At 45.1% G+C, this 22,646-nt stretch overlaps 1 protein-coding gene across 1 annotated transcript in view; it reads left to right on the top strand.

Annotated features, from left to right (window-relative positions):
• The first annotated feature begins 1,095 nt into the window (after nucleotides 1–1,095).
• Nucleotides 1,096–22,646, top strand: part of Rbfox1 (RNA binding fox-1 homolog 1) — a 1,661,838-nt gene continuing 1,640,287 nt past the window's right edge. Inside the window, exon 1 of the mRNA XM_029544519.1 lies at nucleotides 1,096–1,112. The gene's annotated coding sequence lies outside the window, so the exon portion shown is untranslated. The remainder of the gene's footprint in view (nucleotides 1,113–22,646) is intronic.

A 22,646-nucleotide genomic window follows, 5' to 3' on the forward strand; every position in this document is an offset into this window, starting at 1 on the left:
TCATCACCTATGTACCCACACATGCCTGACCACAACATACATACATACATACATACATACATACATACACACATACATACGTACATACATACACACATACAAATCCAACAACAAAGCCAATATGAACCTGAAGAGATAGCCCCATGGTTAAGAATGCTTGGTGTTCTCCCAGAAGACGCAGGAACTCCCGGCACACACACTGGGAAGCTCTCAACTATCTATAACTCCAGCTTTAGGGCACAGATGTCTGCTTCAGGCATCCACAGGCACCTGCACAGATGTGCATGTTTGTGTGCACATCCGTGCCTAGCTCCTAGCTAAATGGCCCTTCCTAGGCTATTGTGAGCCTCAGTGACTTGTCTATCTGAGCTGCCTGTATACTGTGGGCTTCTCCATAGGCGCTTGAAATGCTTTTATTCCAGGATCAAATCTAGTTCTCTCTACCTATAAGATCTTGGGAAAGTTTCCTAAGTTTTCTAAGCCCCGGTGTTTTCACCTATGAAGAGGGGCTAATAAAGAGTTTTTAGGGGGTTAAATGAGAAAAAGGAAACATGAAGAATTTGTCATAAAGCCTGCCAGGACTTTATACTTCACAATATTCTGAGGCATTTTGCAAAGGTGGGGGCTGCAGTTGTTGCTGTCTCTGTAACTTCCCATGAGGCTGGCTTGAAACATAAGGGACAAAATACCCACAAAAGTGTCATTAATAAGAGGGATTGTCATCAATGCCTTTGCTTCCTTGGTGTTCATTTAATCCTCACTGTTTTGCACAGGCTTTGCACGAGGCCTTCCCCCTTCTGCTTCCTGGCAAGCTTGCTATAATGTGTTGAAAATATTAATTATCCTCTTCACCTTTTCATAGGACTGTGAAGATGAATCTGCTGTCACTGTGTTTGGTGGAAGAGAAAGTGTGTGTGTGTGTGTGTGTGTGCGTCTGTACATGCTCATATGGGTCATTCCATAGTCCCCTCTAGTTATAAAAACTATTGATGCCAGCTTCTTTAGAAAGACAATGAACGCAATTGCCGTCTCGTTGAATCAATGCTAATGTCTTTTTTTTTTTTTTCTTTAACATGCAGGTTTTGGTGAGTCCTGCTGTTGACCAAGCTGAGGTAGGAAACATGGTTTTGCTATCTTTGGGGGACATTTTGAAGTGGCTTCCTTTTTCTGGAGTGAACTCAGTTCCCTGACTGTGCTTCTCCCTGTGGTCTGGCATCTGGGTTCGCTGTTTATGGCACATTTTCCGTGGTGCTGGACTGGGCTGGCTCCCTGTTCACGAGCATGCTCTGAGCAGCTGAGAACAACAGCGAGGATTTCATAGTCTCTTACTTGCCTCGGAGACTCCCTTTGTCTCCCCTATTTGACCTCCAGGGTCTGAAGAGAATTTTAGCAGATGCTAACAGTATAGTAGAAAATATATTAGCAGATGTTGATCATGGGTCTCCAACACCACTGACTGGAAATTGTCTATGTGTCATGGTTATCCCAAGAAGGCATCCACAGAGCCTCTCCTCTCTTCTCAGGTTACAACTTGGAGAAAGCAAGATTGGTGACCTAGCTGTTGGTGGCCCATCTGTCCACCATTTTCAGTGCCCCAAGGATAACGGTGTCTCCTATGCTCTGTTACATGTTTGTTAAAGATTAAAGCTTATGGAGATGGCTCTGACAGACCCTACAGAGCATGAGGGGCCATGTAGGAGTGAATGTGCGGTGTCCCCAGTGATGGGTAGGATGGTTCTCTGTGGTCTCACAAGGTGTATGGTATGTGAATAGTGCAGGTCGGTATCGAACTTGAATAGTGAGGTGAATATTTGGTATGGAGAGCCACAGGAAGGGTCAGGAGCTGCAGGAATGTGGTGGAGGTCAGGCATCCCTCCCCAGTCTTACCTGTTTCCAAACAATCCTGGAGCTAATCACTGGAACAAGTTATATTCAGAAATGTTGTTTTCTCTTCTTCAGAATGGAAATAATAATACTCACCTTATAGCAACTCCATCGTCATTTTATTTATTGATTTATTGACTGTGTGTGTGTGTGTGTCTGTGTGTGTCTGTGTGTGTCCGTGTGTCTGTGTGTGTAAGTCAGAGGAAACTCTTTGTAAGTCTCTTCTCTCTTCCTACTATGTGAACCCAGGGATAGAACCCAGATTGTTGAACTTGGCAGCAAATGCCTTTACCATCAGAGCCATCTTGTTGAATCTTGTTTCTGACACTCCTGCCCATGAGACTTTTGAGAATATGAAAAGGTTGTTGTTGGTAACTGTCCAGGTAGTTTTCAGGGAACACAGTGCATACTTCCATTATTAAGTACCTGTTACATCCTCAGTATTACAGAGATGATTTCATTTATTGTGGTATTGGATGCTCTCAAAAATCTTGGCTACAGCAGCAGTCATAATTTCGATTTCACAGACAGGTAGACTGAGGTTCCAGAACACTCAAAGTTTCCAAGAATCATTCAGTGATGGAATGAGTCCAAGCCATGTCTATCAGAGTACAGGTTTGACCTCTGAATGCCACGATGTATAAAGCACATAGGTGACTGCTTGGTGCACAGGTCATGTTCAGTAAATCCCTGCTTTGTTTCTCTCTCTCTCTCTCTCTCTCTCTCTCTCTCTCTCTCTCTCTCTCTCTCTCTCTCTCTCTCTCTCTCTCTCTCTCTCTCTCTCTCTCTCTCTTTCTCTTTGTTTTTTTTGTTTTTGTTTTTGTTTCTTGTTTTTTGTTTTTTTGAGACAGGGTTTCTCTGTGTATCCCCGGCTGTCCTGGAACTCATTAAGAATCACTTCTGAGTGCTAGGCCACAAGCAGGCTTTGGTGGTCAGCACCACGGACAGCTACCTGCCAGTTGCTCTTTTAGCAAGGTGCCAATGCCAAGGCACTGTCTCACAGTTTTGCCATACTGGGCAACTTAAAACGTTCAGTCAATAGAAAACAAACAAACAAACAACAATAATACCCTTGTATGCTTTCCCCTTTCCATTTTCTAGCAGTCCTATATGGCAAGACATTTATCTCTAAAGCTTTGATTAAAACTACAGGCTGCGAAGAGATTAGTACTTCATACCTTGATTGAAATGACACTTGCAGACTTGACAGTCTGGTGATCCACTAGTAGAGCAGAGGAAAACACTTACCTATGCTGCTGCCCACCAGCAGACAGAGGCAGGAACACTCTTGGAGGTTCTGATCTCATGGTTCCATGCTGGAAATAACTCATGCCCATTAGCCGGTTCATAAGCAAATCATGGTGTAGGAGGCAATGGAATGCATGACTACAATCCCAGCTCAGCCACAGATATGTGAAATGGCCTTGTGAACCACAGACAGGGACTACTGAGTGCGGAAAACACTAAGTGAGCAAAGTGAATCTTTTGGAAAAGATAGAAGGGAAAGAGGACTGGGAAAACAGAGGAGAAGGAAGGAAGGAAAGATGGAGGGGAAGGAAGGAGAGGGGAGAAGGAGAGACGAAAGGGAAGGGAAGGAGGATGTTAGCTTTTCAAGGCCATGGACAAAATATTTACTAGAAATGAGGAGGAAAGATTTGATATGGCCACCAGTGTTAGAGGCCTCGTTCTGAGGGCATTCATTCCCATGATTTGGAGCAGGACACTGTGTATTGAAAATCAGTTGTTCATGGTACCTGTTACATCCTCAGGGTCAGAATAGGGCAGGGGGATGGAGAGAGTTAAGGATGTGAGGACCCAGCACACAAGTGACATCTCAGAGCAAGCACTGAGCCAGTTCATCCCCTTGTCCACCCAGTTTCTCCTCCCCCAGACACAGCACATCCCTCAAAGATGCCTCTTTTTCTACCTATTGCTTTGAAGGCTCAGTTGTCATTGTTGCCACCGAACATAATTTTTTTCACTACTGTAGGGAGGTAACCTTTTATTAATTGAATTTCTAATGGCAATTCATCAAAGCAAGTGGTCACTATTATTTAATGTGAGATTCGATTCCAGACAAGCAGTGACTTCTTGTATGTGACTAGCAACACATCAGGTAACTGCATCAGGGCGGTCCTTTTCTGTCTCCAGTCACCTTTTGCTTTTCACCTAAATACAGACAAGCCGTTGTAATTTAGGCAGAACAGACTATACCTGTGGCAGAGACGTGGGTTAAAGGAAAACAAAAAGAATTACAAGCCCATGGAATGAGTGCGCAAACGGCTTCGCCGGCTCTTTTCTTTCTGCAGATTGACAGCGAATATGTGAATAACGTTTGCTAAATCCGGACTCAGGAAACATGACAGCAAGCTGTCTGTGCCAGTAACTCCTCGCGGCATATGCCGCCCCTCCTTCCCCACACACAGTTTTAATAAGACACCACACGGGCTATGGAGAGACATTAAAACCCTGTCGACGGAAAAGCTTTATCTTCCAACCAAATTCTGTGCCTTGCAACGTTGACGACAGCTGAAGAATTTATCTTAAATTCCCTCTGCTAGCTACGAAGCACATGGCCTCTTTGTCCCCAAGCAGCCTGTAAGAACCAAACTAAGATGTCACATACATAATATAACAGATAAATGGCCCAATTTCTACGCGCACATGACGGATAGAGTGCAGGTTCAGCACATACATATTTGCACGTTAATTGGCCCTGCGTGGATCCGTTTTGAACCTAAGTTGCAACTGCGTGGCTCCCGGGTTCCTTCCCCTCGGGAATCATTAAGCCTGCTTTATCACACAAATGCATACACATTTCCCCCTATTTATCGTCACGCAGCTTGCCCTGCTGAGAGAGAAACCTGGTTACCTGGGCTCATGCATTGCATTGCAAGTGTTTCTGTTGGCCTCTCTCAAACACAGACTGCATAGAAACAAAGATCTGAGACCCAGCCCACGTTGACTCTACTGACAGCCAGACAAAGGACTCTGCTGGCCAGGATGTTTGGGATAAAAGAAAAATTATTTCCTTTCAGTTAACAGTTGTTGTTTTTTATTTTGTTCGCCTTAGTGGTCGCCTGTTGATAGTTTAATGGTGCCACAGATCCAGTGGAGGGTCTCCATTTTGATAAATGTGGCAGCTTCTGTTCAAGGGCAGAGCAGTCGAACTGGATTGATGGATATTACCGTTTGGTTACCCCCAAATAATTGCGGTGGCAAATGACACAGGTGCTGGTCACGGTGATTCTCGGGGAGTGGGTGGGGTGCTTCTCCTAATGATTTTCGCCTTGTCCTTTCTAAAGAAAACTTTATTTCAGGCCAAGAAATCATTTCTTTTTCCACCATCTCAAGTCTGTGTCTTGAGGAGGAAGCTAATCGAGGGGGAAGGGTGAGCCAGTTAGAAGCAGTCTGGCCTGTTTGAAAAGAGGTTTCTATACTAATGAAGGGATGAGCTGCCCGGTTGTGAGCAGACCAGCTCTGGCCACTTGGCTCATTGGAGAGCCTGGCACTTTTTGCAATGACCAAATAAACTGTGACGTGGGCAGGGTGGCAGAGAATGGGGTCCGTGACTCAAAGGGGATTTCCTAATTTATAGCTGACCCATTGTATAATGGAAGTCAATCCCTTACCTCATCTTTTATCTGCAAAGTGTGATGGCAATTCACACACAGAAGGAGTTTTCCATCGCTATGACAAAGCACCTGCCATAACTTTAGGCAAACAGGAGTTCTTTTGGTTTATGGTTCCTGAGGGTTCAATCCATGGTTCCTGGCTCTGTTGATCCTGGTCCATAATGAGGACAAGCATTGTATGGCATAGCCATGTGGCAGAGGCACCCCATTCCATCCTTCTGTATGGCAGATAAGGGGGGAAAAAGTGGTGGAGAGAGACATAGAATGTCTCTGGGGAAGAATACGCCCCCCCCCAGGCTGTTCCTCCAGTGGCCTATGCTTTGCAGCTAGGCTGTACCCCTTACTGAGCTTACAGATCTTCAGTAAACGATCCTTTAGAGAGAATGCTTTGTATTCGGTGTGAACTGTAACTCTCTCTCTCTCTTTCTCTCTCTCTCTCTCTCTCTCTCTCTCTCTCTCTCTGTGTGTGTGTGTGTGTGTGTGTGTGTGTGTGTGTTTACGAAAGAGGTGTCACTCCCTAGAAATGATATCCACCACCTTTGAGACTATGTCTCTTTCTGATTGGGAACTTGCCAAGTAGGTAAGACTGCCTGGCCAGTGAGCCCAGGAGTCCTTTGACCTCTGCTTCTGCATAGGATGATAAACCTGTACCACACACCCAACTTTTAAAAAAAAACATATGAGTCTAGAACTCAAATTTGGGTACTTGTCTTGAAAGGGGTGCACTTCAGAAATGAAGCTCCTGTTATTACTTAATTCTACCTTCAAACTTTTCATCTAAAGTATAACAATAGCAAAACACTCAATGAGTGATCAATCTCTTTAGAGCTGTGTCTGGGGACACAGTTTTATAATCTGTTAGCATTGCAAGGCAGTGATGTCCTGGCATGGTTTACTTCACATTGGGTTTCATGACTTTTTCTGTCACTCAGGGACAAGGTCCACTTGAACATCAAGGGCCTTTCACAGTAGTGTTCTTGGCTTCCTCCCATTTTGCCAAGTCACATGGTGATCATCTACCTTGACCTTAAACCTAGAGCAAATGGACACTTCAAGAGTTCTGAAAGGTCACCTGGCCTGAACTCAAGGGCTCAGATTCTCATTTGGAGATACGGTCAGTGCTTTTTATGGTGGACTTTGACGAGGCAGCATAATATATTCCAGGCACAGAGCCACAATGCATGCACAATTCCAATACACAGCCATGTCCTCGGAGGACAGGTACGCTGTGGGAGGTCTGGGTAAGAAGTGTTTTGGTGTCAGCCAGTTCACGAGGAACAAGATTCTCACAAGAGCACAGCCCTCTCCATATAAGCCTCAGATCTGAGTTCAAATTCAAGTGAGCCTTTGTGTTTACAGAAGGTCCTCAGGGGAGTACTGAAGGTGAGCTAGGCTGTTATTAAACCAATAAAAAAATTAAGATCACTGGCAAAGGCATGGGGGAGAGAGAGAGAGAGCTTATCAGTCACAGAATAAGCATTAGAGCAAGTGTGGGGAAATTGTTTTCCATAATGTTAGGAAGTGAAAGGATGACTGTCTGGAATGAACATAAAAATGCAGACCCAAATACCCTCATGGAAGCCATGGAACAAGAGGGTGAGAGTGATGGGGCAGTCATATTGGATACCTCAGTGGGGTTTAGGGAAGGGAGGACCGGGCTTGTGGTTCTAGGCTCAGTCAATGTGTAATCTCAAGTGTTCCAGGGAAGGCTTTCCATTGTAAGTGGAAGCAGGAGCCAGGTGGGTAGGATTCCAGAAGCAAACAGGAAGACATATAAGCCACTTGACAGAGCAGCTGTTCAGGAAGCCAGGCACTTGAGCCAAGAGAATGATGGTCCTTAGTCTGGAGGCAAGGTAAGAGTCTGGAAGCAACTTTCCAAATGGCATTATGTTGGAGACTAGGCCACAGAGGATGTGTGGATAGATTGTGAACAGGCACCCTTTAAGAGCAAGAGAGACCAGAATACTCCAGGGGCACTGGAGCTTGCTTGCCATTGTGTCTCCAGAACATGGCACCTTCCACTGGGTGAAGGAAAGATCATTTATCCTATGTGGCATGGAGAGAAGAAATGATGGAGAATCGATGTGGATAGTGTTGAAGGACAGAGAGAGAGAGAGAGAGAGAGAGAGAGAGAGAGAGAGAGAGAGAGAGAGAGACAGAGACAGAGACAGAGACAGAGACAGAGACAGAGACAGAGACAGGAGAGAAACAGAGAGAGACAGAGAGACAGAGACATAAAGAGTCAGAGAGACACATACAGAGAGATAGAGACAGAGAGAGACAAAGACAGACAGAGAGAAAGAGACAGAGAGACACAGAGACTAAGAGACATACAGAGAGACAGAGACACAGGGAGACAAAGACAGACAGAGAGACAGAGACACAGAGAGACAAAGACAGACAGAGAGACAGAGACACAGAGAGACAAAGACAGACAGAGACAGAGAGACAGAGACAGACAGAAAGACACATACAGAGAGGTAGAGAGAGAATGAAAACCCAGCAAACTTGTTTTTTCCAGTAAAGAACAGAAGGAAGTGTGTGCCCTGAGAATACGGAGAGTGGAATCAGAACTGAGAGCTAGCTATGGAAAATAAGCAGAAAGACAGCTGCTAAGACGCCTCTGGGATAGCCTGACCAACCAGTGAGACCTAAACATCTACAGCCAAAACACCCAGAGAGACCTAGTGGCTTGGGAGAGCTATAGAAAGAACCCTTCCCCCAATAGCAGCAGCAGCAGCCGCTGCCACAGTTACAGTGGGGCTAAAGGCCTCTAACTACACTGAGCTCATCACCTGGAGAGGCCATAGGCTCCCCAAAAGCATCCCTAGCTGGGAAGCAAGCAGATACTGGAGTCTGTGGAGGCCATTTCACACGTATGCCATAACAGGCTGCCCAAGGACTAGAGTCTATCAGGTGGTGAAACGTGGGCAGGTGATGCCCATCTTTTCTTTGTGCTATTTCATAGGATGGGAACAGGGAATGAGCCTTACAAATAAACCTTTGGCGAGAGCAGAAGGGATGATTTGGTGTATGGGAGGCCACTGACATTCACCTGCTAGTGCACAGTCATGAATATATGCCACTTGCTGTGACCTTCGCTGGGGTGTTTGCAGCTCATTCTGAGTGCTACAGGAAACACAGCACCACTAAGGAGAAACTCAGAGACTAAGCCAAGTGCAGACATCGGTCCTTGAATCTGCAGGAGCCCCTTACTCCATGCACTTTGTTAATAAGATGCTGGGAAACGGGCAGTGAGCAATGGTGAGATGTGTTGAAATTGTGAGGGCATTTGAAAGTGCTTGCTGCTCTTGCAGAGGACCTGAGTTAAATTCCCAGCACACACAAGGAGGCTCATAACCACCTGTAATTCTAGACTCAAGGGATCAAACACCCCTTTTCTGGCCTCTGTGGGCCACTTATGTATTATAAACAGAGACATACAAATACAAATAAATGAATAAATAACAAATAAAAAAATGTAAAGTGGGCTGTTATTGGGAGACCTTGAGGATTTGCCACTGGCATAGTTGCCTTGTGATCTGAACTTGAAGTGTCCCCACAGGCTCGTGTGTTTGAACACTTGAATCCCATCTGGTGGCGCTGCTTAGTAAGCCAAACATTTGTGGAGGAAATGGGTCATGGGCTAAGTATTGGCGGTTTCTAGGCCTCCCTCCCATCTGCTGTGTGTCCCCTGGTTTCAGATGCAATGTGACCCATTGCCTTATGCTCCTGTCTCACACTTTCCTACTGTGGTAGACTACATCCTCCTTAAACCAGGAGGAAATGAAAGCATTTCGCCCTCAAGTACTTCCATCATGTATCCGGGCACCAACAAGAACAGGAATACAGGAAGGGGGATGTGTCATGAAGAAGAGGAACAGCAATAACCAAAACTGACATCCACTAGTATGTGAGTGCATACCAGGCACTGTGCAAGTCCTTCTGTGTCCTTCATCTTACTCCAGTTCGTTCTGGGATTCCTAGGAAGCAAGCTTTGCTATCCCCCCCACCCCCCTATTTCACAGACAAGCAAACCGGAGCTCAGCACCGTTCATTCGAAGAGCTAATAGGAGTGGAGTCAAGGTCACATCTGTGACTGTCAGGCACAGCGGGGTGCCTGGAAAGCGAGGTCACGAGTCACCCAGTTGCTTCAGGAGCCAAGGCTTCTTCTTGGGACACTGACAGAAAACCCAGCCTCTCCTCTTCCAAATGCTTCCTTCTGAGGTTGGCCACTCTGAAGCCCAATCAGCCTAGCAGGCCCTGTGTGCTGTGATCACAAAACCCATCCCCGCACCATCAATTATGTCCTATGGTTTTGACACCATTTATTTCCATTGCATTATACATTCCAGCCTCCTGACTGTTTACGATCAAAAGATCTGCTCCTGGGCTCATATATCACCGCAGCTCAGAGTCAGTACACCAAACGAGGCCCAGTGGCAGAGGCATTGGCTTGTCATCCCCTGTAAGAGTGCATAATTTCAAGGATCCAGCATGCTTTATCAATGGCAAAGGGAGATGTGGCTCCCCTTGTGGAGCATGGCTTTCACGGAGAAGAAGCAAGAGGCGTGGGGGGAGTGGCGGTTGATGGAGGGAACTGGAATGTTTGAAGCCAAGAAGTGAGCTTCCTGAGTCTGAAAACCCACACACAGTAACAGATTTGGAAGGCCAGAAAGACTGAAGAGAGTCCGTTTAGGGCTATGGGACATGTAAGAAAAGAAAAGAGATTCTAGCTCTACTCAGGGATGAATAAGAAGGGCTGTGTCTGGAAACCAGGTAGCATGGAGTTTCTCAGAGTAGTGGATTGCAAAATATATTTGGCAAAGGACAGACCCCTTGCAGGGACATGCATGGTTCAATAAGCTTAAAGAGCATGCTGGTCACTGTTCCTTAGGGCACTGGTGACTTAACTTAATGGTCAGCGATCATTTTCTAGCTCTCAAGGAGCCTGTGATATAGGAGACCCACAGTTGGGCAATGGGGTGTCTTCAGGTAAGCTGGAGCAGAGGTGGTACAAAATTATGAAAGGCTGGTTCCCTAGAAGGAGTTTAAGTTCCTTAGGAAGCCTGAGGAGGCTTTGTATATGATGGACCCTTCCCTTTACTTACCTGCATGCTTTGTTCAAGGTCCCCCCCCCAAAAAAATGGATTGAGAGTCTCATACCTGAATAAGATGCTCTGTGAAATACTTTCGTGAGTAGAAGCATCTTTTGTATCATTGGTTTTGCTTATTTATTGAAACATGGTCTGTATACTGTAGGCTGGTGTCGAACTCTTCATATAGCACAAGAAATCCTGAAAGTCCATGGTCTTCCCACCTCAGCCCTCCCAGTGCAAGGCTTTCAGGCATATACTGGCATGCCTGGCTTTAAAGACATTTTTATAGGAAGCAAAGAGATTTTATTCATTGGATGAATCAGTGGGCGAATGATGGAGCAGCAGAGAGATGAAGGTCTACCTGGATATGCGGGAGAAGAAAATTGTCTGCGAGCCTTCCTGACACTGGTCTCTTCCCGATGATGGCAGTGAATGCAGACCATGTCTCTGGAGCATCCAGACTTCCATGCTCAGCAATTTTGTATGGATAACCTCTTTTATTCTTTCCAACAGACTTGGGAGAGTAGTTCTATAACCTTCATTTAATGGATGATAAAGCCGAGGCTCAGAAGAGTTTATGGATCTATATCCAAGGCCATACAGCCGTGGGCAAAGTTAGTATTTGATTCTACGCACTTTGCTTCTTGAACAAGCTATGATAGGAGGAGTGGGCTTGCAGGACCCCGTGGGTGGGAGTCTGCATTGCTCAGCACAAACCCCTCATGATGAACAATGCTCACACACTTGGGGGAGACTGGTGACCATGGCCGATGCTCGGCAGTAATGTTCCTTGACTTGAGACTGGTATTCCTCTTCTCTCACCAGAATGACTATTAGGGGTGAGGAGAAAAAAAAAAGAGTTATTGCTATACTGGCTTCCTCTATTGAGCTATGAATAAATGATGATGGCTGTGAAAAAGTGTGATGTTTGGATCGTTTCTGGTAAATTAAAAATAAAAAAACCTAGAAATTGAATAAAGTGGTAATCCATGCAGACATTTAAATAAGAGGAGTGAAACAGAATTTGAAAACTCTTTTAGTTCCTCCTGGGCTCATCATTCTAGTGTAATTAGTTTGCGAAAAATATTAATTAATACTCAAATATCTGACATGTTTTACATGTTGATTTGAAACATGTTAATTACATCTCATGCTTTGTCCCTGGGCCATTTTCAGCAGTTGCTGAGGTTGAAGTTCTGATCCCATAATCTGTTTCTTGAAGATGGGCAGCCAGTAGTGGGTAGATAGCAAGCTGCTTAAGTATGAAACCTGAGTTTGAATCCCTGGCACCCACATAAAAGCCAGCTGTGGCAGGGTCAGTGAATAGTCCTAGTGCTTTGGGGAGGAAGTGAGAGGATTCCGGAGGCTTGCTGGCCAGCTAGTCTAATAAAAACCTTGAGGATCGGTCAGAGCCCTGGAGAAGCAATTGAAGGGGACATCCAGTGTTAACCCTTGTGCTTGCATGAACAAATGTGCCCCTTCCCAACACACACACCCCTACCACACACCACTGTGAGGCAGCCACTCAAAAAGACACTCAGTGGGTTCAAGCCAATAGGAAGTCTGTATTAGCAAGATGGCTTACTACATTGCTTGTTCTGGACCCAAGAATAGTCCTGAAGCTTTCTTGGAGTGAGCTTTCAAGCACAAAAGCCACATCCTGAGTTGACTCACCTCAGTTGTCAAGTAGAATTAGCCAGAAGCAGAACTACAGAAGCTAAAAAGCAAGGTTAGTACATTGAGGGAATATTCCAGAACTACGGACTTGGATGGATTGTGTCTTTAGTCTCATTTTGGCAGTTATTTTTTCTGTCTATGTGCCAGATTGAAAGACTTGAATGATACTTCCATCATGGCAGCAGTTGTGCTAAGGGCTGGCGGGGGGGGGGGCTGTTACAACGCAAGCACACAAACGTGGGCATCCAATGGGAAAACCTCGGGGCCTCTTGCATCTCTGGAGAGCAAACAATATGCTTTTGGCTTTAGTGAACGTGGGCTGTGACTGAAAACGTAGTGCCTCAAGAGGCTTTTGTCTGTTCCAATGAGCCAAGCTGGGTTTCCAGAGTCTGTAGAGACCGTTTCGATGGTTGGTTTTTTTTCTTCTGCAGCTCACACAGCCTTTGGGCTTGGTAGGTAGGCAGCAGGCTTATGCTGATCTCTAAGTGTGTTTATGGAGACCTAGAGATCTGTCTATTGCGTCTCAAAAGGGGCTTTACAATTCGGCGCTTCATTATTCAGGTTTTTTTTTTTTTTTGAGACCCTTCTCCTTGGGAGGTGTGACCACAGGCCTATTCGCCCTACAAGGCACCAATGATAGACCATAATAATACCACCAAAGTCCAACTTAGCGAGCCAATGAGTTTATTGGTGTTGCTTATAGGAGTATGGGTGAGGGATTACTTACAGGAGAAGATCATTCAAAGGCAGTTGTATTTTCAAAAGCCTACCCCAGAATGGGTGATGGTTCACAAACCCTGACAACCTGGAGTTCACTGCAAGACTCACAGGCAACTCAACAGGTGGGAGAGGCCTCTGTCAGGCTTCTCAGGCGTTTAGTTCTGATTAAATAACCTGGAGGACAGACGGAGGGAACTTGTTCAGCTACTCAGTATCAGAGATTCTCTGAGCCCTTTGAGTTGTTTACTTCCGATCATTAAGGAACTTCTCTTTCAAAATTCCTTCTTAGCAAGCCTTCTTTTAGAACTTCTTGAGTCTTGCAGAGGTTTCCTCCTCTGTTGAAATGTTTTAGCTGGGAGGAAATTGTCATATAACATTAATATTAATAGAAGCTAGTCAGTGTTGAAATCACATATTCCCTAAGAAGTCCTAGTGGTCCACCCAATGAAGGTCTATTTTCGCTTCATACCTCATGCTCACCAAGGCTAGGGAGAGTCCACATAGTGGATTTTTCTGTGTGTTGACCAATCAGCACAGAGTGCTTCTGCCTCAGGCTCCACCGTCTTAACTTTGTGTTAACATCCAGTGTTAACATGGAGAAGATAGAAAGAGAATGAGGACTCTCTACTGAATTTTCATCAGTGCCACACAGAGAGATGCCATTCCCTTCCACTAACTGGAATGTATCACCTAAGATGGGGTAACTAAGAAAATGAGGGGTGTGTAGATATTCCATGGGAACGGGACATTTGGCACAGCATGAGGAAGAGAATTGTGACAATGACGATGTTGGCCAGCCATGTCCTCATCCCTATGCTTCACCGTACACTTCCCTGTGCTTGCATGACGACCAGCATTCTAAGAGGCAACTTGCATGATCTTGCCCCATCTCACTTCTTTCCATTCTAAAGAGCAGCAGGAGTCAGTGGCTCACATAGGTGAAACAATTTTCCCTATTTCTTTAACGTGGCATAGTAAGGAATGCAGTCGGGATTCCACCCACATCTTTATTGACTGCCTTCACTGACCTTTGCAACTCAAGACTCTTGGTGATTTCCCTCTTGTAACATTCTGGAAGGAAGAACAGGTGGGCAATGCTCTCAGCATACTCTTGATGATTCAGAGGGAGAGAATTGTATAACCTCAGAAGGACAATAGAGTGGATCCCCCACATTTCTGTAGAATGTGTTCCTTTCAGCCAGCAGATCCATGTGATTCATATTAGAACAGTAATGACCCTGCCAAGGTCTTAGGAAGAATAACATTAAATCTTTGTAGATGCAGTGTGAGAAATAACAGGAAGCTAAAAAAGGGGGGGAGGGGAGAGGGAGGGAAGAAGGGAGGGGGGAAGGAAGCTAGCTATTGTAGGATGTTTTAGCAACCAACAAAATGTCAGATTCTAGACTGAGTTTCTATGTATATGAGATTGAGGGTCCTCAAGACTCCAGTAGACCAAGCTTGTTAATCTCTTAAGATGCAATTTGGATACATGGAGAGACTTATAGCTCTCAACTTCAGGATCAAGTTTTCTTTATTTTTGTTTGTTGTTGTTGTTGTTTAAAGTTGACCATGCTCCAGTAGAAAAAGCTACGTCCAAGAATGCATGGGGAGCACAAACTGGTCTGGATAGGTTGAAAAGAAGGGGAGTGGGAGTAGTAACAGAATTAGAAGAGCATAGCGGGGTGGATCTGGGAAGAGTTAGGGGAACCAAAACACACTGTGTGACACACTTGAGTAACTAATAAAGGTGTATGTAACACATGGCAGTGGCTCAGAGGGTAAAAGCCTTCGCCATCCAAGCCTGTGGAAGGAAAAGCATCTGTTCAAGACCTCCAAGGCCAAGTTCTCAGCACAAAGGAGGTTTATTTGCCCCAGAGGGTCAGAGAATAGGGAATAAGAGACCGAGACAGGAGAGAGGACAAGGGAGAGGGGGAAGGGATGTTTGTCCTGGAGGACAAAGGACTGCCTTTGGATAGAAAGGAGGCAGACATGGTTTATAAAGATAAGTGGAAACCCCTGTTATGATGAGCTGCTTAATTTTAATTAGGCATGTTAATTAGGACAGCAAAGGAGACTTTTGATTGCTGGGCATCAATGCTTTGATAGCTGGATTTTGGTAGTCAGCCTCAGGAGGGGGGAGTGGCCAAAAATGGAATAGAACTTCGTGCTTAGCTTTAGGGATGTAATCTGTTGGTTTTTAGCAAGGCTGAGGGAATTGGGGAGAAGGGCAGGGCTGTCAGAATCATGCTCATCCTTCTCTGGCTGGCCAAAGTCCCTTCAGCCTGAGGATGTGAGAACCCACAGAATGCGGAAAAACTTTTCTGTGAGCACGCAACTGCCTTGGTGAGATAAGCTTGGAGTACTCAGAGAAGTGGAAAGAGGAGATCCTCCCTTGCCAAGCTGGAAGGAAATGACCAGTTTCTGAAAGCTTTTCTCTGGTCTTCACCGGCATGTGCTGGAACACACACATGCCCCCACACACGAATAAAACATGACTGAAAAAGATTTAGTACAAAGTTCTATGAATCACCAAGGAAACCAGACTGAAATGTGTTTAGTATAAGAGTAGAAACATGATTCAGTCAAATCCTTATTTCCTTTATTAACACATTAAGCAAACAGGTCTAGTAATTACCATAATTTGAAAGTAGCAATAATCATTATAATATTTGGAGATATCTCTGACAATTATAATGCCATGTGACTTAAAAATAATCTGTGATTTCTTTTGTTGACAAATTCACAGGTGGCAATAATGTGCCTGCGATTTTATTGCTCACCTGTATAATTAAAGGGAGTCATAAAAGTAAAGTTGTTGTTTTATTTTATTCAAGTTCCTGACTTTCCTGAATTTTACATTGCAGTCCATTGCGGGGTCTGGGGCTACCAGTGCAGAGCCTTGGCTTTGGGTCGGCTCCCTGCTTCTCTTGAATCAAAGTCTAGAACTGAGATAGGGTTAAATGTTAGAAATGTAAAGTCTGGCTTTACTGTGTTCGTTTTCTTGGTCTTTAGCACCCTCGTGATATCCTCCTCTTTGACCACTTCAAAAAAATCGACTATGGGCAGGGGCGATGGTCCAGTTTATGAAGTCCTCAGATGCAAGCATGTGAAACTAAGCTTGAGTCATGGAATCCACATTAAAAACAAGACCAAGGACATAAGCATGGCAGCGTGTAGTCATAATTCCAGCACTGAGTAGGCAGAGATGGGCAGATGCCTGAGACTGACTGACTGGCCAGTTGAGTCTAATCAGTGAACTCCTACCCAGTTACAGTCCTGTTCTCAAAACCTAAGATAGAGGGCACCTGAGAGAGGGCATCTGAGAGAGGGCAACTGAGAGAGGGCAACTGAGAGAGGGCATCTGAGAGAGGGCAACTGAGAGAGAGCATCTGAGAGAGGGCACCTGAGAGAGGGCATCTGAGAGAGGGTACCTGAGAGAGGGCACCTGAGAGAGGGCATCTGAGAGAGGGCACCTGATAGAGGGCATCTGAGAGAGGGCACCTGAGAGAGGGCACCTGATAGAGGGCATCTGAGAGAGGGCACCTGAGAGAGGGCACCTGAGAGAGGGCACCTGATAGAGGGCATCTGAGAGAGGACACCTGAGAGAGGGCATCTGAGAGAGGGCATCTGAGAGAGGTTGCACTCAGCTTACACACACACACACACACACACTCACAGACACACACAGTTACTTAAAGTATAACGAGCCTCTAGTCTTTAACACAACTGATGCTATGTTAGAGGCACAACTCTGACCTTAGAACCTAGCATGTGGGCAACAACACCCACCAAAATGGGAACAAGACATAATCCATCAAAGACCTCGTCCACAGTTCTAGGATCCAGGAAAGTCTCTTAAGAGTACTAGTCTTGCTTTTTGGCTTCTGTACTTTCACTCCTTGAAAATGATTCTTGCTAAATGGAATGTGTGAACCAGAATGTGGTTTTTGTGCATAGAAGATAACCAACCAACCAACACCACCAACACCGACAAACCAGAAAAGCACAGGGCTGCATGACTTGAGCAAGTTCCTTGTGTAGTTGCTGGCTGGCAACGCAGACTTTCTATTTGGCTTTTAGAGTGTCCACAGGCTCTCCATGGAGTTACTGCATAACAAAAGGTAATATTTTTTTTGAATACTAAGGTCAGATTTTGCATACATTATTTAACCAGGCCTTGTAGGGTTTTTTGCTAAATGTATTTAGAAGTAGTTGTGTGGTCAGCATTTATGAACACTGATTCTGACCCTGACGGACCACCAAGCACACTTCAGCAGTAGCCTTGCCGAGAGTCCCCATCCCCTACCAGTTGTTGCCACTGCAGGGAATAAAGACTCTTCACAGGTGAAGGGGATTACCTGGAGTCTGCATCTTTCAACAGAAAGATGGAGCAGCAAGATGTGAGGATGGCCAAACTCTGGGAAGGGTGTGCAGGTGATGCATGGAAAGATCCTGCATCCCTCTGCCTGCCTGCCTTTGGCCAGAACCCTGTCATGTGTCCTTTCAAACTCTAGGGGAGGCCAGCCTGAGAAATGGAGCCCAGCTGTGTTCCCACAGGAGGACAAAGAGTGGTTTTGGTGATCTCATATCCACGTCTAAGCAGACTTCCTAGGCAAGAGCTTGGGGGTGGGAAGGGGTCTTGTGATGTGCTGTCTCCAGGAGATGATGTGAATGTTGTACTTAGGAAATCACAGCAGCCATGGTTACCTGCACAAGTTCAAAGGAGTCCATAATTCCAAGTTGAATGAGGGAAGGGCGTATGAGCCCCCACTTCTAAGCTGAAGAGCTCTCACAACTGATGGCTGTTGGGGGAGAGGGCGTCCATTTTCTTCAGAAGTGTGGCTACCTGGAGGTTGCTCACACTCCTGCAGGAGGTACTCACTGGGTTCCGTTGGTTGTTTACAAGACAATGAAGAGGACAGGAAGGTTGGGGAGCATTGTTGGGGAGCAAGGGGGGATAAGAGGGGAGAGGGGTTGATGCATAGGTCAGGATTTGGGTATATTTGAAATCAAAGAACTAAAGTAGGTTTAAAAGACATTTCATGATCAAAGTCAATCTTCAACAACTTAGGGGTCCCTCGTTCTCCTGCAGTCCCTGCAGCATCCCTGGCCCCCAGCACAGTGTGGTGCTGGGACTTAGGCTCCAGACTCCCTCCTCAGAGGCAAACGTTGCTGATGCTTTCCTCTGGGGAGGCCTTAGACTGAATTTGACACAAATACATTATTGCAAATTAGAGAATGTGAAAAATCACACGCTGTGGGAATTTGGACTCTGGGTCTATTTTTATAAGCCACAGAGAGGCTGCAAATGAAATATTGTCAAACAGAAAACAGATTAAAATATATAATGGTTTATTACTATATGTTTAAATGAATATTTAAAGTGTAGCCCTAGTTTTTTTTCTTTCTTTCTTTTTAAAGAAATTGGAAAGCAGTTATCAGTTTTCCCCCCCTCTCTGTTTAACTTGTGTTTTCAATCTGAAAGCTCTGGACAGCCCTTGATTTAGAATCTTCTGCATGAAGCCTTTAGAAGTGGTCACTGCCTTGCCATGGAATTAGGTCCATAGGGCAAGAGAAGTAGACCCTTGTATTATCTGCTCAATGGCAGCATCAGCTGTACAGTTCCCCATTCTTAGAGGCTGTGTGCTTACTAGGATTCTCAGTCTATCTCTAATTTTCAGGGTGTGTGGAGACAGGAGTGAGGGGATAAAAGCCACTCGACATTAAATGCACACTCAGACATAAAAACACCGTAGTATTTTTGATGTTTTTAAAATACATACACATGGAAATGAGTCACTTTTGTAGAGAAAGAGAAAATAAACCAATATACAATAAGACAGCGCCACAAATATCATGCAGTCTGTCTCACTTACTTTGCCTGTTGTGGAGAAAGTACTCTAATAAAAGCTACTGAATGGAGACAGATTTATTTCAGCTCACAGTTTCTGGGTACCGTGTCCCATTGCAAGGAATTCATAGCCAGCTCTTAAAGCAGCTGATGATATCATGGCCACGATCAGAAAGCCGAGGACTGCATTCACATCTTCATTTTATACACTCCAGGGTCTCCTACTCAAGGAATGGTCCCAACCACAATTAAAATGGGTAATTTCACATCAATTAGCATAACCAATATGGTCCCTCGGGGATATACTAGGGACCCAGTTTCTGGATGAATATAGAGTCTGTCAAACTGATCATTACACTGTCTCTAATAATTCTTTTCTTCAAATTCTCCCAGTATCCATAAGGCTGTTGAGTAAGTTCTGATGGTAATGTATTTCTTTGACTCTCATTCTACCATGGCGGTATGTAAACTGCTCCTGTAGTAAGTATACAACCCCAGCTATGAAGGACAAGCGCCTGTGGTCCTGACACTTAGTTCCTCCAAAGGCTCCAAATGAGGAGCGTGATCACAGGGGTCTCTCTGCTTGAGGAGCCTTCAGGAGCTTCTCTCTGATGGAGGTTGCACTATGCCTAACAAATACAGTTTCTGCTACTCCCTCCCATTTTCTCCCCCCTTCTTTCTTGTTCCACAGACATCAGTCGCCTATAAAAGTTAAGTAAGAAAATCTCTTTGACTAGAGCCATTTGTGTTTATTTTCATAGCTAACATTCTGAACTTCTTAAGGCACTTCTTTTCTTTCCCATGAGCTAACACTGTGGTTTAAATAATAGGATTAGGAAGGTGGAACCCTGATGGTTCATCCCCTAAGGGACAACACAGAATCTGACTGATGAGTCAAAATGAAGGAGAGATGCATTAAGTGTGTGAACTCTGAGTTGACAGCATCCTGCGTGATTTGTGGTTCTCTGGTAACTTACTGTGCCAGCTGGCAACACCTCATTCTCTCCTCTACAGTATGGCGGTGATTATGCCATGGTGTAATCCTCCCAAGGCAGGTACTTAGTGAAAGAAGGCAGTTGCAGTGCTGATCACATTGGATGGTACACACCAAGTTGTTGGTGAGTGGTACCTCAACTTTATCCAAGTGCGTTCTGGGTAATGCCCTGAGGATCACTTTGCCCTCTCTGCCTTCTTCACGAAGGGATGCAGATGATGGGCCAGAAGTATAGATGGCACTGAACTTGGGAGTCCAGCTCCCCAGACTAATCTGAGACATCCAGATCTTCTCTTCATCTCTAGTGGTAGAGACAGCCGTGAATTCCCCAAACCCTTTTCCTTCAACCCCCCACCTCAGGCACACAGCTGGAATACACTTCCCAGCCTCTTCTGCAGTCCAGGGATCACGTGATTGAGTTTTCTCCAACAGAAGCCATGGAAGTTTCCTTTTATTTCACTGAAAAATGCTTCCCACAGAATGATCAACTGTAGCTCTCCTGTCCCATCTTTGGGTTGAATGAAACATACTCAAGGGGCACATCTGTCTGTCTGTCTGTCTGTCTGTCTATCTGTGTGTGTACATATATATATTTAAAACTGCTGCTAAAAATATACACAGGTTTCTTTTCGTTAATTAATTTTGTTGTATATTCTGGTTACTCCCCCCGACACCCTCACATCTTCTTATCCCCCCATCCCTTTCAGCCTCTCTCCTCCCTACTAGTCCTTTTCCCGGATTTGCGATTCATTAAGATGGGTTTCTTATGGCATTTTCACACATTCAGGTATAAGCATTGCATTTTTGTTATGTTCCACTGCTCCTCCCACTCTGGCTGAGGATGGTTTTCCTCCCACTCAGTCTCTGCCCTCTCTTCTGCTTCCATATCCCCCTTTCAATGCTGTTTTCTTTTCACTTCTTTGTGTGTTTGTGTGTGTGTGTGTGTGTGAGAGAGAGAGAGTGTGTGTGTGTGTGTCTGTGTGTGTGTGTTGGACCCTTCCTTCTACTTACTTCACACTGCCTGTGAATCTTCATGGAGGGTTGAGGTTTCATTGTCCTCTCTCCTTTAGGACGGGATGTCGACAGGTCCGATATTGTGCAGGTCAAGGCAGGTAATCTAATCGCAGCTGCTGACTGCTGACAGTTCGTGGGTGCAGAGGCAGATCACGCCTGGAGGGAGGTGTTCTGCAAGACTCTACCTCTTCCTCTGGCTCTTGTATTCTTTCTGTTCCTCTTCCGTGGTCTTTTTCAGAAAGCTTCCCTTGCTGTGTCTTGACTCAGTTGTCTGTTAAATTTGTAACCTAATGCATAAGAGGAAGGAAGAGTAGTTGAGCAGCTGCTTATAAGAAGGCTGTGTTGAGGGCATGGTCCCCCGTAGCACAGTGATTCTGGACTGGGAAAGGCTGTGTTGGAGCTGAGGTCCCCCTGTAGCTCAGTGTACCCCTGGATGGGAAAGAAAATCCTTTCCCCATTTTGCTAGTCTATGCTGTGCCAAGGTTCCAGTAGCTTCACCCACAAATCACTAGGGGTGTGGTTTGTGAAATCATTTGTTTCAAGTGATAAGGTGGCATAGAATCGCTGCCTCAGGAGCCTACATGTCAGGTTTCAGTCACTCTTGATCTTGCAGTGACTGCTTACTAAGACAGATGGTATCTGGGTCCCTCATGGATGAGCATCCTTCAAACAGAGAAGCTTCCAGGACTTTCCATCTTTCTCACTTCTGAGAGGAGGATGGTAGCTGTGGTGCAATGGATTGCAGCAGGTTTCCTGCTGAGTTTCTCTCTGCCCACTCAGAGGTCTGCCATTTTAGAGAGACTTCATACATCATTAGAGAGATGTCACACGCATCGGCATAAAGTCTTATTCTTACCCAGAATGTCACAGTAGACTCCTACAGGCTTAGAAAAAAATCAGATTCAAATGCATTCCTCCCTTAAATCATCCATTCTGCCATCAGATGCCCCCAAAGGGAAGTTGCTAGTGAAATAACAACTCAGAAGGTTAAGAAAAGCATCAGAAAAATGTTAGTTGAAAACGTGAACTTTTGCAACCTGTGCCAAGGGAACAGAATCAGAGGGGATGCAGAAAAAGGCGTCGGATGCCAACTTTTTAAAAGATTTCTTTTCTGTCCTCAAAGTGATGTTTGGAGTGTTGGGACACAGCTCAGGGCCCCAGAAGATGCCTGTCTTAATTTGAGTTTTCAACTCTGTTCAATTGCAGAATCTTCTCTGTGCTAATGTTTCCCAGGGAAACTCATTTTGAAAGCTCAAATAAGGAAGTATATTTTATTAGCAGAAAGCGATTTTCTTTCTTATGTATACATCAATAAACATTCACTCATGGGATATCTGCTGGGTGTCAGGCACTCTGGGCATTCTGAACCTCCTTCTCTGAACTCTTTCTCTTAGTAACTGGTTTATGGATAAGTTAACTCACATCTCTGTCTCCCCTATTTCCTGATCTGTAGCATAGTCCTGGTCAGTGGACTTGAGGATTAAATGCATGGATTCATTTGAAGTACTTAGCACAGAGCGCAGGGAGCCTTCACTGTATTGTTATCATAAGTTACAATAGAAATGCTGGGATGGCTGGAAATAACATTTGATTGACACATGCTCTGGAGTTGTAAGAGTTCACAGTGGCTGTTTTCATTAGCAGACACTTGGTGTCTGCTCACCTAGTATGTAAGAAAACCATTGAGTTGTTAATTGGAGGGTGACTCATTATTCAAGTCATCCACCCATCCATCCATCCATCCATCCATCCATCCATCCATCCACCCACCC

The sequence above is a fragment of the Mus pahari genome, chromosome 12 (genome assembly GCF_900095145.1).
Source record: "Mus pahari chromosome 12, PAHARI_EIJ_v1.1, whole genome shotgun sequence".
NCBI classification, from domain to species: domain Eukaryota; kingdom Metazoa; phylum Chordata; class Mammalia; order Rodentia; family Muridae; genus Mus; species Mus pahari.